The 18670-nt window shown below is 37.5% G+C and overlaps 1 protein-coding gene across 3 annotated transcripts in view; it reads left to right on the plus strand.

Moving 5' to 3' along the window:
• ABCD4 (ATP binding cassette subfamily D member 4) overlaps positions 1-18670 on the plus strand; it is a 1648172-nt gene that overhangs the window by 7505 nt on the left and 1621997 nt on the right. For 2 of the 3 annotated variants that reach the window (XM_044074118.1, XM_044074117.1), the window contains exon 2: positions 8637-8720. The exons of the other annotated variant lie outside the window; for it this stretch is intronic. The gene's annotated coding sequence lies outside the window, so the exon portion shown is untranslated. The remainder of the gene's footprint in view (positions 1-8636; positions 8721-18670) is intronic. 3 annotated transcript variants of the gene reach the window in all.

An 18670-nucleotide genomic window follows, 5' to 3' on the forward strand; every position in this document is an offset into this window, starting at 1 on the left:
TTGGAGAAGGTGAAAAGCTAAATGTAGATTTAGGGATTTAAACAGGTTTTGTGTACATCTGATTTGGGACCATAAATCATTTTGAATTTTGTACTTTCTTTTGGCAGAGATGTCTAAGAATGGAAGGGCCATGGGATTAATGGAAAGAGTTTTGATATAATTGTGATAAAGCTTGACCCAAGATGGACACCAGGTATTTAATTCTTCTTTGAAAGTCGCAACATTAATTATTCTACTGCTTCTATTTATTTCATACATTAGTCTAAAATCTGGAAGGCCTAGACCACCTTTATCTTTAGGGTAAACCAGTTTTTGATAGCTTATCCTTATGGGTCTTGGGTGCCATATAAATTTCGAGAGAGATGAGTGAATATTATTAAAGACTTTATTATGTATCAGGGTGTTGGTAGCATTTAGAACATACAGTAGTCTCGGTAGAATATTAATTTTGATAATGGCTACTCTTGAAAGAACTGGGAGTTTTAGTTGGGTCCATCTTTCTAGGTCTTTTTGTATCAATCCCCAACATCTAGATAGACCCTCTTGGTGCTGTATATTTCCATCTGTTTGGAAGCATATTCCTAGGTATTGGAGATGGTCATTGACTTTTATATTAGGTAAAGATCTTTCACTAGGTAATTGCGAGTAAATGTTAATTGGGAAGATTGTTGTCTTATCTATGTTCACCTTATAATTCGAGAATTTGGAAAAAGTTTGTAAAGCATTATTAATTTTGTTAATATCAGAGTTGGGAAGGGAGTAGTAAATATTCAAACTGCTCATGATGCTGATAGAGGTATTTCGGTATTAAATAATCTTGGAATATAATGGAATGTTCTCTGTTTAATTAGTAAAAGCAGAGGTTCTATATAAAGGTTAAATAAAAGTGGCGATAAAGGGCATCCCTGCCTAATACCATTATTAATCATTATCCTCTTTGAGCTATGCTTGTTTATTTGTACGGTAGTATATGCATTTTTATAAAGTGTGTTAAGAATGTGTATGAACTGTGCAGGGAATTTAAATTTTTGTAGAACCGAGATCAAGAATTTTTTGTTTATTCTGTCGAATGCTTTGGATGCATCAATAGCAAGGGCGTATATAGGAGTATGTTTAATCAATGATAAAGAGGTCATAGCATTTAGGGTAAGAGTCTGGTCAAAGGTTTGTCTCTCGTTTATAAACCCTGATTGTTCAGGAGAGAGGATTTTATTGATCACAGATTTCAACCTACTTGCTAAAATTGCTGCCAAAATTTTAACGTCTATATTAATGATAGAGATGGGTCTATAGTTATTAGGATTGGTATTGTCTTTATTTGGTTTGGGAATTAGAATAGTTCGGGATGCATTTAGGTGAGGGTCGGAGACATCCTTCTGAATAATAAAGTTAAAAAGGTGACAAAGAATGGTTGTTAGTTTATGGCTAAAGGCTTTATAAAATTCCGCTGTGAACCCATCTGGTCCTGGTGCTTTATTATTTTTAAGGTTATTGATCGCAGACATAGTATCCCTTTGAGTGATATTGGCCGCTAATAAAGATTGATGATGTTCACCTATATTTGGTATTGTTAGTTTGTCAAGGAATATGTTTAGTTCATGCTCGTCTATAGTACTAGGGATAGGATTGTATACTTCTTCATATATTTCTTCAAATATTTTTATTATGTCTTGTGTGTTACATATATAATTTTGATGGACTTTAATTTTTGAAATAGGGGGAGTGTTACTATGCTGATTAATTAATCTCGCCAAAAACCTAGAGGGAAACTGAGCCCAATGTGAATAATTAGCCAAGGTTTTGATTTCGTAGAATGATAGGTTTTCAGTCTGTAGGGACATTAATTTTAACTGTAGTTGGTTAATCTCTTTCTGTATATCCGATGAGTGATTTTGTTGAATTCGTGTTTCTAGGGATTTTAATTCTTCCTGTATACTCCTCTCTTTAGAGATATGTTTATTCCTATAATAGGCGGATTTATTGATTAAATAACCTCTGATCAAAACCTTAGTGGTAGCCCATGAAATATCAAACGGAGTGTTGGTATCTTTAATGGCAAGTATACATTGATCTAATAAGGTATTAATTTCTTTCTTAATATCGGACTTTCCTAGTAGATTAGGGTTAAGTTTCCAGCATCTCAACAAATTGTTTGGGGGGGTAGAGCGGGATCGGTCTATAGTTAATGTAATCTTTGAGTGATCAGGAATTGATCTAGGATCAGTGCAGACAGTAGTTGTAAATTTTCGAAATATTTCTGAAATTAGAAAAAAGTCCAGCCTGGACCAGGACTTATGACACTGTGAGAAAAAGGTATATCCCTTGTTATTCATGTTGTCCGGATTAATACGGAAGGGGTCAAATAGATTAAAGTCATTTTTAAATTCCGAAATAGCGGAGGAGGCCTGTGAATTAAATGAGGACAGCTTATTAGACCTGTCCAGAATCGGATCCTGGATAGAATTCCAATCTCCCCCTACTATAAAGTAGTGTCCTGGGAAGTTGTGAAGGATGTTATATAAGTTCATTATGAATTTGTGTTGGAACGTACAAGGGGCATATAGGTTTAAAATCAAAATAGGTTTATCCAAGTTATCTATTTTAGTTACAAAGTAACACCATCTACCCTCAGGGTCAAAGTCTTGTTTTAAGATAGTGTGATTAAAGGAGTTTTTAATAATGATAGCTACTCCCACTTTATTAGTTCTATTCCCCGCCGCTATAATTTCCTTAATCCATTTTTTATTATTTATGGTGTTCCATTGTTCTTTTAACAAGTGTGTTTCCTGTAACAAAATGCAATCTAATTTGGTTTTGAACAACAGATGAAGGATTAATTTTCTTTTGCTATCAGATTGTAAGCCTTTGACATTCCATGAGGCTATCTTCCACATAACATTCCTACCATTTGTAGGTAACAGTAAAGGTTAATCCTTTCTAGTGTATAAAAGTTTAACACAGAGGGCATAAAAAAGTACAATATATCATATAGCAATAGATGGGCGACTCCTCCAGCATTCCTCCAGTGCATAACCACTTTCTCCTTCAACCTGGAAGAGGCTGGAATACATATACTATTTGAACGAGTTGCAATCAGTTGAAACAAAATCTTTCTAACTACTAAGATAAAACAGAAGTACAGTACAAGAAAAATGTATCCCAGATTACAAATCTCAAATATACAACGGTTAGAGAGCTACGCTGTCTCAATTACAATACTGTCTAACTCATTCAGAGCGAATCTTAAGTGTAAAAAGACATTACAAATATTTGTTTATAATGGTTGTAAGACTTCACAGATTTATTTAACATGTTCAGAATCCTGTTAGTAATATCCCAAGTTCTATTTCTCCAAGAGTAAGGAGCTTTTGAACTAATCAAACTTGTCAACACAGGTCTATGTAAAGTGTATGTCATTAAAGATCTCTATTCCAATTTAAATCTTTATTCCTTTTAGTGTGTAGTAGTCAAAGAATATTCTTATATCTCAAGGAAGTTTCGTCCCAGTCTTTGGGTAGATCGCTAATCTAATCATAGAGTTAAATGGTGTTATAAGAAATACCAGAACTCAAAAACAAGCTCTAAACGGGTGTCCTACCATTTCCTTTCCCAAGCCCTCTCATGACCTGGAGGCCATTGACGATACATAATTAGTTTATTATCCAGTATGGTTGTTTGATTATTATTCATATTTTATGGGAATGTTGGAGGGTAACAAAGTAGCCTCCATCTTATAGAAGGTGTTTACTCAGCCCTGCGTAGTTGCTCTTGTGGTGTGAGTTGCTCATTATATTCCCTACCTTATGAGTTGTGAGTAAGTGGATAATGTAGTCTAACGCCTTACGAATCCTGGAGCGTCATTGAAGTGTAAGGGCAATTAGATAAGCCATATTCTTACTCATATCACGAGAATTACTTGACTATAACCTAACCGCTGCATGCTTCTACTCTTTTGTTTCGATCCATCCCCCAATAAATCCCCAAGGATGGTAATCATATAAGGACCATGAGTGTCTGAGCAAGTGCCCTGGTTTATCACCATAGTAACTGTTTTCCCTTTGAGATGTAGCATCCTGATCTTATCCACTAAGCAGTGAAGATAAGAGTGAGTTTAGTTTGAGGTTGATCTTTGCAGACCATATGAGTATAATATGTCTGCTGTAGGTGTCAGGGAATCTCCTAAGGGGGTGAAGATTCCAGTATCCCTATCTGGTTATTAGCAACCTAAGAGAATGATACAAGTTAGTATATACTACATTTTCACTTCCTTAAGTAGTTGGGTCGAATAGTATATCAAGCATCTAGGCTCAGTGGCCTTTAGAGCATAATAAGGCACCACCTTTGTAAAAACCAAACACATTTGTGGTATATCATTTACCCAAATAGTTGAGATCATAACAGTGGCTACTTAAATTAGAGATATACTTTGTTCAGCTATATCCTACAATTCCGTATTGGATAAGGTAAAATGGTCCTATTGTTTCCCCTCTTAAATAATTTAATTAAAAAGTAATTATGTATAGGGTATAGTCATATTTATGACCAATTATATAGCTTCCTGTTTAAACTATGGGTCATGCCAGTCTATAGTAGTACCGCCCTTTTTTTTTTTGAGCAGTATTCAAGGATTTGTTGTCATATAAAAGAAAAATTTGATCTTGTATACTATACAATGACTAAACCATTAGGCTAGAGTGACTACATATGTTTTAACACCGTAGTTATTGATAGTTAGGTCTCCTTCAAGCGACAGGCAAGTTTTTGCTGTCAAGTAGGATAAAATCAACCCCTGCAGAGTATGCCTGAATCTTATCATTGACGTAGAGTGACCACCTAAGTATTAAAACAGACTTGGTGCACCACCCATGGTGTAAATGAACAAAACGCTATGGCCGGGCAGGTCAACAATTTAATCAAGTATATAATGTAAATGAGACTTAAACCACACAGAACTCATCTCCATTCTTTGAAGTGCATACAACACTTATTTGCTGTTAAAATAAAGCTATACTTTAGTTTCAGACCATCCATCTATCTGGATATAAGTAGATAAATGCAATGAGACACTGCGCCTAACCGCAAGGATGTCTCCACCCCACCTGCCAACCTCACCGACCCACCAGTAATACATTAGGAATATCTATAAACAAATATGAAAAGAGAGATGTATGAGCACATTTGTACAGAGAGCTCTACCAAATAATATGTCTATTCCTGTGGCAAATTAAACCGAGAGATTCTAGCAAACACCCACAATGGATTTTTAGAGCAGGGAATATCGTTAAGCTATATTAGCCATACGAGAACCACTAAGCCCCCAATCCAATAGCTTTCTCAAATTGTAGTACACGTTTTCTCCCAGCATGAGTGTGTGTATATGTTTTGCAAAGTAGTTCTAGTATACCACATTAACTTGTATGTCATTACCATTTAGTATATCCTCATGTTTTCTCTGAAGCCAAAGAAATGCCTTTTGGCACTGCCGGCAGTAATAAAATAACTTTCTTCTCTTTTAAAGAAATAACATCCTCTTCAACAAAAATGTTATTAAATACCTGTCTTTCCTTGGCTTCTGTTTTTAACCAAACATCTTGTTATACTCATTTGGGTTTATAAAGGTTACCTACTTGTGTGCCTGTTAGTCAGAACTAGAATTTGCTTATTTCTGGCTCATTCTTCATTTAATTTTTAAGAAAGGGTTTGCTCCCTTTTTTGCTTGATAATGTTTTTTGTTTAAGAAGGATGTAAGAAAACTTGTGCGTTCTGTATATATTTTGATTTTGATCATGTTATGATCCTTCAAGTTCTAAATGTAACTTCTATCTAAGCAGGTCACTCTACTATGTGCTCAAATATAAGCAAAGATATATATACTTAAAAAGTGGTACAATGAGTAAATGACACACATGCATGTGAAGGCTGCTTCTACCTCCATAACAGTATTTAAATCAGCACAAACAGCAAATGTATGGAATGATAACATGCTTAGAAAAGGGACACAGAAAATGATCGTGAAGGCACTTCATTCCCCATGTAATATTTTAACTGTTACATACTTGGTTTCAAATGAAGATTTTTTTTGTACAGCCCTAAAAAGTTTCAAACACCAGCTTTGCTGAAGAGCGTACACTGCCACTTGTTAATGACAAATGCAAAATATTTCAGATGCAAATCCTAAACAGTACAGTTACCAATAAATAAAAAATATTACAGAAAATGTAAGGGAGTCTGTTCATCTAACACATTTATCAAAATAATCTTTCATTTATATAACAATCTAAATTGCACTTTAATGGCTCCGGGGCAGAGCTGATTCTAATTAACATAGCTGGTTCCATAACATTTTTTTTTTTTTTTATGAAAAAAGAAAGACATCCTTTTATGCATCACACATTAATACCTGACAGCTGTCATGTTAACTAATTTCAATTAGGATGTGTCCATGCTATCAGTAAATAGACACCAACAAGAAATATGTCTAAAGTGAAAGACTAAAAATGGGATTCCAGTGCAAGAGCAAAGCATCTCTATGCTTTCTACATATAGAATTGGCTCTGCATTTATATTATATTTTAACATTTGAGGTCACCACTGTCACTGACCTAATGGTATGTTTATATTTAGGGAATTTAACTTTTCAAATGCGCTATCAGTTCGGGTTATATGGATATACATAACCAGAGAAAAACACATACAAGCACTGAGGAATGCATGCGTGTCTGAACATAGACAGATATACGCACACTCATACCCCTAGTCACCATACACACACACATACACACATCTACCAACCCACATATGTACACACGCGCGCACACACACACACACACATACGCACACCCACACACACACATACCCATACATATCCACACACACGCGCACACATATCCGCACACACACCTACACACACACACCCTTCTCAACACAGACACACACACACACACACGCGCGCGAATACACACGCACACACATAAGCGCACGCATACGCATACGCACACGCATACCAGCTCCTGTAAACTTTAAAGTACCAGCTGAGGCATGTAAAAATGCCCAGAGTTAAACCTTTGTATTTTTGGAAAAGTGCTTACTAGACTTCTGCCATATGATATATTTGTTGAATGCAGTACAGCAACCAGTCAAGGGAATCGAACGTCACCAACTGCAATAATCAGGGCAACTTATCAGGTGAACTGCGGCTATTCCCTCAAGCAGCGCTGCGAGAGCTTTCTTTACAATTTCATTGAGTTAACGCTTCCATGGGAGTAAGAGGAACTCAAACCATTCATGAACAGGTTTCGTTAGTCCATCCTGTCGCTTTAAGGGTGCATTGCATCCTGGGGAGTTAGCAGGCACGCTGAGGTCACGTTAAGTTTGAGCGTCTGCTGGGAGATGTAGTTACAGTTGGGAAAGTTGGATCCTCATGTCCATGATGCATCCACGATGCAGCGGTTGGTGTTTAAGGCTTCAGGGGCTATGAGAGGCAAGGGCCATAAAACTAAACACTGAAGGTAAGACTGAAATGGACAGGCCCATCTCCGATCTGGTACTTCCAAGGCGAGGTAATATACTACGGTAAGCAATCTTTTCCGTGACTAAAGGAACTTGGAGAAAAAGTTTTTAATTGCTGCTTGTTCAAATTTAAAGAAGTGAGACGCTGATAGAAACAGTTTATTTTGTTTCCTTACCAGGGTTGGTTCCGAAAAGTTTAGTGAATAAAGTTGCAGCATCTTCTTTATTGGTGATTGTGTATTTCTGTTCATGGGTTGTGAATGATAGAGAGTTGGGGTACTTCATTTGGAACCTTATGTTACTTTTAATAAGATAGGCACAGTATGGGGCTAATTGTTGTCTTGCCACCTTGATTTGTTGGGGTAAGTCTTGCGATATAGATATTTTCATTCCTTGTCACGATATTGTTTTTTTGAGTTTTGCTGCAGCTAACAGCTTGTTCACATGGTAGAAATTCAGAATTTTAGCATAAACAATTCTGGGATTGGTTGTCACTGAGGGAGCTCTTAGCGCTCTTTGTGCTCTTTCTATTGTGATCTGTTTAACTTCTTGTTCATCATCAAGTAGAAGTTTGAATATGGATGTTAGCACTTCTGTTAGCTTGTTATGTTCAGCGCTTTCATGGATACCTCTTATGATTAAATTGTTTCTTCTGGACCGAGCTTTGAGATCCAGTATTTTTGTATGCAGTTCCTGAATTGATTTTTTATTTACTTTCATTTCATCCTGCATGGTATCTATTTTGATGTCCTGGTCCATTATCTTGGATTCAATCTTGTCTAACCTAGTTAATATCTTGTCTGTAGATGAACCAATAGCCTTTGTCTGATCAGTAAGATTTAGTATAGCATCTTGCAATGGTTGAAGTGCAGCTTTTAGGTCATCCAGGTTAGAGCTTTCTGTTTTACCTTTAGCTGTATTTGCATTTTTATTAATTTCCAAGGCCTTCTGGAGTCTGACTCTTTTAGAAGTGGAAGTAGAGTCTTTCTCTGGAGAGTTAATAGCTGTAAATTTAGTTTTTGTAATTTGGCTTTCCATATCTTCTGATGCTAGTGGCATTTCTATTGCTGATTGTTGAATGCAGCAATCCGAAAGTTAGCAGAGCTCTTTTTCTGATTTAATTTCAGGTTCTTTGGCCTAGCCCCTCACTGTGCTGGATTTGCATGTGGTCACCAGATGTCCAACTAATCAGCAGGAATCCAACCTTAAGGGTAAGAATTTCCAGATTTTCTTTCCTTCGGGTATGTGAAACGAAGTGTAGTAGTAGTTAATCCGTGTTTTTTGATGAGAAAAATATTAAGTCTTACATGTAAAATAAGCAGATAGATTTTTAAGTGATGCTCTACAGGACAGCGGCCATCTTGCATTCCTCATATTTTCTGAAAGATATGAAGTCTGAAACTTAAACGTATGCCATTATTTAGTTATTTTAATATTATATATATGTATATATATATATATATATATATATATATATATATATATATATGTATATATATATATATATAAAACATTAAACTTATAAATCAGTAATCCTCAGTGATTTGCCAGAAAACCATTTATTTTTATGAGGAACCAACCAAAAATCATCAACCCCCCCCTTCCCCCATTTTCCACATATGGGGTCGGGGTGTTAACTGTCACCATCTCTCTTGATTCAGTGCCACATTCCTGCCTTCTTCAACACTCATGCTTGACTGTCACAGATCCTCTTTCACACAATCCATCCTCCTGTTTGCTGGACACCCTCATTTCCTCTTGCCTTCTTGTCTGTCCCAAATCTTCACCACACTGTCTCCTGCTTTTCTGCGGATGTGCCCTAACCACCGTAATCTGTTGTCTTTTATTTTTTCTGCAAATGGAGCTACTTTGGCTTCTGCTCTTATGTCCTCATTTCTTCGTCTGTCCCATAGTATGCATCGTACCACCCATCTCAGGTACTTCTCCATCATTTCTAATTTTCTCAGCTGCTCTGTCTTTACTGCCCTGGTTTCTGTACAGTACAGTGGTACTAGTCATACTACTGTTGTACACCTTACTGTTCAGTTTCTTTGACATTCGTCTGTCATACAACTACATCTGACACTGTCAGTTGACTGCAGCCCCTCTGATTCTAGATTTGACCTAATTGAGACTCCCCTTCTCCTCAACCACCCCTCCCATATACTTGAAGCTGTTAACCCGTTCCTTTCTATCTCAATTTTCAGCTTCTTCTGATTTCCCCAATTTGCTGCTATCACCACTGTCTTATCTGTGCTCATTTTCATTTAATGTGCCTTAAGTTTTGCATTCCATTCCCCTATCCTTTTCTGATGCTCTTGCTCAGAGTCTGCCTGTAATGTCACATTATCTCCATACAGCAACTTTGATCTGTCCCCTCCAACCTGTTTGCTGATGTAATCCATCACCATTATGAACAGCAGGTGGGCTTAGAGATTAACCCTGATCCACACTCACTCCACTGGGAAACCCTCTGAGACCAAACACTGTTTGTACCTGAGTCATTGGATCCTTGTATATAGCCTGCACTGATTCAACCAATGTTTCTTGGACACTATAGGACTGTCCAAATCAGCTTTCTTGGAACCTTGTCATATGCTTTCTCCAAGTCTAGGAATACCCAATTTTACTCTTTCCTCATCTCTAGCTTAATTGTGTCTCACTGCAGACACTTCCCAGAAGCTGATAATGTCTCTGATGCCCTGTTCTTTGTTATTGCAACTCCTTTCTTAGCCTGATAGCCAACCAGTATTCCTTCCTAGCCTCGTCTGTCTTTTCTGTCTTCCACTTTTTCCTGCAGTACTTTCTTTTGATGACTTCCTGGCTTCTGCATTCCACCATCAGCTTTCCTTATGTACCTTATTTGCATACCAGGCTTGGCTACATCTCTTCTGTAGTCTTAACACATGTTGTTTTGCTGTTGTGCCATTCTTCAACTCTACTACATATTTCCTCATCTTCTTGGGGTGCTAGAGTACTGAGTAATTCCTTGAACTGTTGTACTTTCTCTCCAGTCAGCTTTCAGGTCTTCAGTCTGGTCTCTGACCTTGGAGCCTTCTCTGACTACTGCTTGCAGCTGATTTTGGCAACCAGTGGTTTATACTGTAGGCTGACTGTTTCACTAAGAAAGACTTTGCCATCACTGGTTGTACCCCAGTGTCCTTACCTTACTAGGAGGAAGTCTACCTGAGTTGCCTGTTGGCCACCCTTGTATGTGATCTTGTGACTGTTTCTCTTTCTGAATCATGTGTTGGTTACTATCAAGCTATTTGCCAGACAGAAGTCTAGGATGACCTCTCCTTTATTCCTGTTTTCCCACCCATGTGAACCCAGGCAATCCTCATATACTTTTCTGTGTGCCCCAATATGTGCATTCAGGTCACCCATTATCAAAACCAGTTCCTGCTGTCCTGCTTTATCTCGTAGGTCCTGCAACTGCTGCCTGAATGTACTCTTCAGTATCACAACTCTTCTGTGGGGCATAGGCTGATTATGAATACTGTCCTATCTTTAAACTGGAGTCTGATTAACATGAGTCTTTCACTAATTCTGACATCCCTCACTGCCTTCTGAAGCCTCTTACCACAATTCCCACAACATTTCTAGCCTGTCTGCCTTCTAAGTAGTTTCCTCTGAATCCCAACCCAGTGGCTTTACAACATTTCTTTCCATCTTGTCTCTTGAATACTGTAGAGTAGCTAGCCCTGCCATGGCGTGCAATCTGTGATCCATGTTCAGCTATCTTGAGGATGCTGCACAGTACAGTAGATGCCCTAAGCGGTTGGTCTATACAACTCTTTCCCCTATAGGGCACCATGTAGAATCTGTGCTGCTGTCCACACAGCTCCATTCATTGGGGAGTTTGAGATGGAAAGACTCTAGCATCTTTTTTGGAGATGGGAGGAGCCCTACAGAGACACAGGAAGAACATGCCAACTCCAAATAAGCATTGGCCAGAGGTCAGGATCAAGCCTTTTACCTTATGCATGGGAGGTAAAGACTATAACCATTATGCCAACTGGTCTGTCTAGTCAAAAATCTGGACCATTGAGAGGTAGTTTCAACTGTCCATATTTTTGCAGAATGCCCATATTTATGGTCTGTTCTTAAAATTTGTGTTTTAGCGACAAATCATTGAGGATTGAAGTCCCAATAATGAAAGGCATTTGCATTTCTTACTTCATAATCTTCAGGAAATGCATGCTAACAGAAATTCTGATTCTTGGAACTTTCTAAGTTTATAAGAGCACTATGTAAAATCTGTCCCTATTTTTGGTCCTTTTCCCCACCCTAATTTTAGGCTTTGTCCAGATTTCTTGTGCCAAGAGGTTGAGAGGTATGGGCAATATCTTGTGCAATACCCATAGCTCTCAATTCACTTTGTGTGAAATAAGTGGATAGAATGTGGAACACTCGGTGGAATATAGAAATAATGCGTCCTTCTTATGCAGGGTAGCCATATTTTGGTGGTTCCTGTGAAAATACAAAAAAAGCAAATGTAGGACATTTACATTTCAGGATATTTTCTTTAATAGTTAAATAGTTAATGTTAAACTTGAAATACCTGAACATTATATGAACCAACAGAACTCAGATTCTGCAAGAATGTGCTGCAAAAAATGCAGTCCTTTACACTGGTCATGGGTAGAGGAGGGCAAGCCAGAGCCAACTCGAACCTGAGTTTAAGCTCAGCTCAGGCTCATAATCCAGCAGGTTAGAGATGAGCCAAAATCTCAAGGTTGTTGAATTTGAGTCACTGCTAACTAATTTGGACCAGACCTGCAAGTTGAGTTTTTCTATAAAATCCAGATTGTATATCTAAGCATTGTGGTTGCCAGGAATTCCAGAGAGAGTGATGCCACAGTGCTGAAAAGGAAGATTTAAACATTCTTCATGGAAGAGGACTATTACAAGACATTGTAGTTGGGCAATTCTTTTATAAAATATTTTCAGCTCATTTTTAAGATGAGGGGTCCTTCATTTCCTTTACTCTAGAGTGCTTGCATGCTTCCACAGAGAGAGAGAGGAGCCTGTTTCTGTAAGGGAATAGATTAGGAGAGTGTGAAAAACATTATTAATGCTAAGGACAACATGGACAGAATTCTGTCATATCTCTTGGTTTTTATTGAGGTAAGCCTCAGTCTCTCTCAATTGTCCCTGATTTTAACTTGGTGCTGTGAATATGTGAGAGGTGCTTAGTGTATTTTCGGATGCAGTATGTTTTCAAGAGCAGTATTTTGAAATTACTACATTATTGTTGCTGTTTGTTTTTCCCTTCCCTTCCCATCAAGCATCAGAAATGTGCATAGAGCTGGGATGTTTTTTTCAGGAAGGGATGTGGATGCATCTTGTACATGACAGTACAATGCCACCATGTAGTGCACGCTGGGTAATAAGTGTGTTTACCAACCATAAGTTCAAATAGCAAAGTGAAAACTACTAGCATAGTTCTTACATTTGTCATCCTTTTCTTATTGCCAGCGAGATATTAGTGTACAGAAAGGCAGCTATCATTTTTGGGGGCATGCAGCAAAGGGTAGTTTAGATTTATGTAGTTTGTTAGAGGGCAGCATCGATCAGTGAGCAACATTTACCATTATTTTTTGTAGCCACTTTACAGTTAGAGATAGTGTACCTTCTCAGAAGGGGCAAGAATACTGATTTTTATTACTGTGGACTGCCTCAAGGGAATTTAAATGTGGTTTCTTACATAAAACTCACAATATCCAGAATTTTGCAAAGCTCTGTTTCTTTTAGGCAAATCATCTATTTGTTTCCTTGGGACTGTTTAACCATTTCTTGCAAAGTATAGTGAAATTATTGTGTACTAAATCATTAGGCCAGAAGGGGAGAGAGAGTGATTTTTTTTTCACTAGCAAAGGGAGTACTTCTACTACATACAGAGTGGTGTACTTAATTGCTGTGCTCATTATAATTTTTCCCACTTTTCATTGTCAGCAAGTCCGTATCTTGGGCAAAGTGAATGAGGTGTCCAGGGGAAACCTGTCAGGAAATGTTCATTTGAGTGAATGCTGAAAATGTTGTATGTTTGACTATATCTGTAGTGTTTTTGTTTACGTCTCCTGTGGACTTCCAGACTTACTTTTAATTGAACTACTGCTCCAGTTGTCTGCTCTGGTTTGGCTGTTAGCCGTCCATAAAAGCCAAGTCAGCCTCTTGGCTCAGCTCTTTAAAAATCACAGGCTTGCCCACCTTTAGTCTTTGATATGGTTTATTCTGCAAGAAACTCAAGTTTTCATAGAAAATATCCCACTTTGTCATGTTAAGATGGCAAACCTACTAACATACCTCTCATCTTTGCTGAATCATTTTGGACAAAGCAAAAGTAATGGAGATAACAAAGGCCCCAAATGGGATAACTTTTATATAGCACTGTAATTTACATAAAATTAATTGAGTAGGTTTTGAATCCATATGCATTTTTCTGAACAATGAGATACGTAACTGTAATGTCTGCCATTACTGATTTGACTATAATCCTCAATTTAACAAGATAAATATAAGAGGCATAATCAGGTATGTTCTGCAAAATCCAAGACAGTTGAGAGAGATGCTTATTGCCAACTTCAGCTAGGAAGTTGACAGCATGGTTAATTATTTCTTCATCCTTATTAAAAGAATCAATAAGACTGTATTTATTCAGGCTTGAGTGTCTGTACTGCAAAGACCTTTGGCACATCAGTCCAAAAGCTAACTGACTGTGTCTTAAGTATTTCCTAATAGCAAAACCATGTAATGTTCTACACTCCTCTTTAGCCTTGTTTTTCAAGCCTTATCTTGCATGTGCCTCACAGTGCCTAACTGTCTATTCTTTGTGTAGCATTCCATTACAAGTGCACATTTTTTTCCCTTGATAAAGGAACATTCTGCAGCTTTCCCTTGAGAGCTGTTATTTTTGCACATCTCATGCTTAGCCAGCAAGATTATTTTTTCCCATCAACTGAACTTTCCCTGAAACTAGATGCATAAACTATAACACAAATCTGACTGTATATTTTCAGGCCTATTCTAACAGCTTCCCCTGAGGTCCCTGATGAAAGTTTACAGGGTCCTTCTTTTGTAGTTAACTCCTATTTGTATTACTAACTTAATCTGGTTTGAATATACATGTTTTGTCACCTCACTCATAATCTGCAGATGTGTCTTGATGCATAGTGATGTCCTTTGTAGTCTCAAAGGTACTGTTAGTTAATACCTCCAGCAACTTGGCTAATTTACTAATAGCTTTAACAGCTCCATATGCAGGAAATATACCCACTCCAGCAATTACCCTATTAGTCTTTAAAGTCTTTAAGTCCAAGTTTTGATGTATGTGTGATTCACCTAAAACCTGCACATTATTCTGAAAATCTGTGTCTTTTAATTCTGTGGTTTCTAAAACTGGTTAGGCCAGGTAATTCTTTTAAACCTGCTGTTCCATAAACAGCATGAAAAAAAATGCCATACGCATTCTCAACCTGTCTGTGAGTCTTCAGTTAAGTTAGACAGAGTATGAACTGTTAACCCTGCCTAATTTTCTTTCCTATCTCTGTATGCTGTAATGGTAAAATTACACTGTCTGTTGCCTGTGTTTTCTACCTTATGAACTGTTGCTTTATTGTACCATGATGTCTCTCTTTTTTATAACAAATGAAACTTTTCCCTGTTCATAGACTCAATCCTCAAACATTGTACTGTTAATCTATTTTCTTTATTATATACTGTGCAATGGAAAAGTATTTGCCCCCTTCCTGATTTCTTATTTTTTTGCATGTTTGTCACACTTAAATGTTTCAGATCATCAGACAAATTTAAATATTAGACAAAGATAACCCAAGTAAACACAAAATGCAGTTTAATGATTTTATTTATTAAGGAAAAACTATCCAAACCTATATAGCCTTATGTGAAAGAGTAATTGCCCCTAAACCTAATAACTGGTTGTGCCACCCTTGGCAGCAAGAACTGCAATCAGACGTTTGCGATAACTGGCAATGAGTCTTTCACATCGCTGTTGAGGAATTTTGGCCCACTCTTCTTTGCAGAATTGTTTTAATTCAGCCATATTGGAGGGTTTCCAAGCATGAACCACCTTTTTAAGGTCATGCCACAGCATCTCAAGTGGATTCAAGTCTGGACTTTGACTAGGCCACTCCAAAACCTTCACTTTGTTTTTTAAGCCATTCAGAGGTGGACTTGCTGGTGTGTTTTGGATCATTGTCCTGCTGCAGAACCCAAGTGCACTTCTGCTTGAGGTCACAAACTGATGGCCAGACATTCTCCTTCAGGATTTTTTGGTAGAGAAGAATTCATAGTTCCGTCAATCGCAGCAAGTCATCCAGGTCCAGAAGCAGCAAAGCAGTCCCAGACCATCACACTACTACCATCATGTTTGACTGCTGGCATGATGTTCTTTTTCTGAAATGCTTTGTTACTTTTACGACAGATGTAACGGGATGCACACCTCCCAAAAAGTTCAACTTTTGTATAGTCAATCCACAAAATTGTTTGTGTCTTTCAGCTTTTCCCGGTTAGGGGTCGCCACAGCGGAACTCCGGTTCGCTAATGATTGGCAGTTGATTTTTACGTACCGGCTTGCAAGGCCTGACGCACAACCTTCAACGAAGGTATGCCCATTCACGCATGTCTCCAATCCACAAAATATTTTCCCAAAAGTCTTGGGGATCATCAAGATGTTTTTTGGCAAAAATGAGATGAGTCTTTATGTTCTTTTTGGTCAGCAGTGGTTTTGACCTTGGAACTCTGCCATGCATACCATTTTTGCCCAGTCATTTTCTTATGGTTGAGTCCTGAACACTGACCTTAACTGAGGCAAGTGAGGTCTGCAGTTCTCTAGATGTTGTTCTGGGTTCTTTTGTGACTTCTTGGATGAGTCGTCACTGCACTCTTGGGGTAATTTTTGTAGGCTGGCCACTCCTGGGAAGGTTCAGCACTGTTCCATGTTTTCTCCATTTGTGGATAATGGCTCTCATCATGGTTCACTGGAGTCCCAAAGGTTAATGGCTTTGTAACCTTTTCCAGACTGATAGATGTCAATTAATTTGTTTTTCATCTGTTCCAGAATTTCTTTAGATCGCGGCATGATGTCTTCTTTTTTGGGATCATTTGGCCTACTTCACTTTGTCTGACAGGTTCTGTTTTTAAGTGATCTCTTGATCCAACAGGTCTGGCAATAATCGGGCCTGAGTGTGGCTAGTGAAATTAAACTCATCTTTCCCAAAAATGTGATTAACCATAGTTACTTCATGATTTAACAAGGGGGGGGGCAATTACTTTTTCACATAGGACCATGTAGGTCTGGATAGTTTTTTTTTCTTTAATAAATAAAATCATCACTTAAAAACTGCATTTTGTGTTTACTTGGGTTATCTTTGTCTAATATTTAAATTTTGTTTGATCTGAAATATTTAAGTGTGACAGACATACAAAAAATAAGAAATCAGGAAGGGGGCAAATACTTTATCATTGCACTGTAGCTTAAGCATGATTGCTGTTTTTCAAAGACTAACTGAAATCGGCACTAGAGGGATACCTTTGTAACTGGTCTTGAAGCATAATAACTTTTGCGTCTGTAAATTTTTAGCTTTATTTGTTAATTCTATTTACTTCTTAATTTCTATGTGCTGTAATAGATGACTGCCTTCTAAATTTGTGTCTTAAATTTCCTGTTAGTGTTTATGCGCTGTAATAGTTTACTGAAACCTATATTTTCTGTATTTTGAGAGCTGTACCTTTGCATATTCTGTCCTTTTAACTTTGTCTAATGTCCAATAATCATGTAAAGTGCACTGTAATCTGCAAATTAACAAAGCCTGCCCTGTTATGCCTTGAATATATTAAATAACTATTCCTACCTGTTCTTTAGATAACTTATTTTAATAAGCCTGTTATAAATAATTCTGTCACTACCCTAAACTAATGACTGAATAATGTGGTGTGATGTAATTGTGTGTTGTAGTTATGAATGTTATATTCTGAAATCTGACTGAAATGTACTATACTGAACTCCTAACGGAGTATGAATTTCATATTCTGAAAGTCGACTGAAATTTACATTAATGTGATGCATGTTTATACTGAACATTTAAAATAGCTGTATATTATGGAAACTAACTAAACTAATACTAAGGGAATATATTTTGCCAGTGTTATCTGAACACAGATTCAATTATAAAAGCATAACAGAAATCTGGTAAATGTTATGTTCTGGAAACTAAACTATTAGTACATTTTTCCTGTCAGTATTGTCTGAGCATAGATAAAAACATAAACTGAAAACTGGTACTGTTTTATATAACTGTCTGAAAACATTAAAACCATTTGCATACTTGCTTTAATTCTGATTTACATAAATGCACATCTGTTGTACATAAGCTTTCTGTAGATAGTTGACTTGTGCACTGCAGCTGTTGCCAAGGTTAGGCTTTGCTCTGCATTGTCCCAGTCACTGCTGAGGTATTAGAGGCTGTTTCAATGTCCACGTGTCCTTTTCTGCATCTCTCTTTTTTTTTCATAGGCCTTCCAACCCTCCCCTTTTCTATCTCTTGTGGAAGGCTGGGTGACTGTTTTTGACTATTTAAAATCAACCTGGAAATAATTTCTACAAACTACAAAAAAAAAAAAAAAAAAACAGTATCAGGTCCTTTAAAGTAACATTTGCAGCTTTAACAATTATAAACTGATATCATTGCCTGTTGCCCTGATTTTATTTACATTTTCTGCATGAAATAAACATATGCTGCTAATTCTTGTAAGTCTGTAAGCAAACTGATAATGTACTATAGTGAATTAAACTAATGTTACTAATAAGTACAATTCTTGCAAGCTTGTAACTGAACTGATGTTGTTGTTGTTTGTCTGTCTTTCGGCTTTTCCTGGTTAGGGGTCGCCACAGCGGAACTCCGGTCCGCTAATGATTGGCAGTTTTTTTATGGTGTCGAGTTGCCAGCCCGATGCCCAACCTTCAATGAAGGCATGCCCATTCAACGCATGTCTTTCGAACGCCCACTCGACCGCGGGGAGGACATGCAGACTCCACACAGAAGACACTCCCAACCCAAGCCGAGAATCGAACGGGAGAGCCTCTTGCTGTGAGGCAACAACGCTACCGCTGCAAACTGATAATGTACAGTAAACTGTC

Source organism: Protopterus annectens, chromosome 6.part0 (genome assembly GCF_019279795.1).
Source record: "Protopterus annectens isolate FY-2018-M chromosome 6.part0, PAN1.0, whole genome shotgun sequence".
Lineage (NCBI taxonomy): Eukaryota > Metazoa > Chordata > Ceratodontiformes > Protopteridae > Protopterus > Protopterus annectens.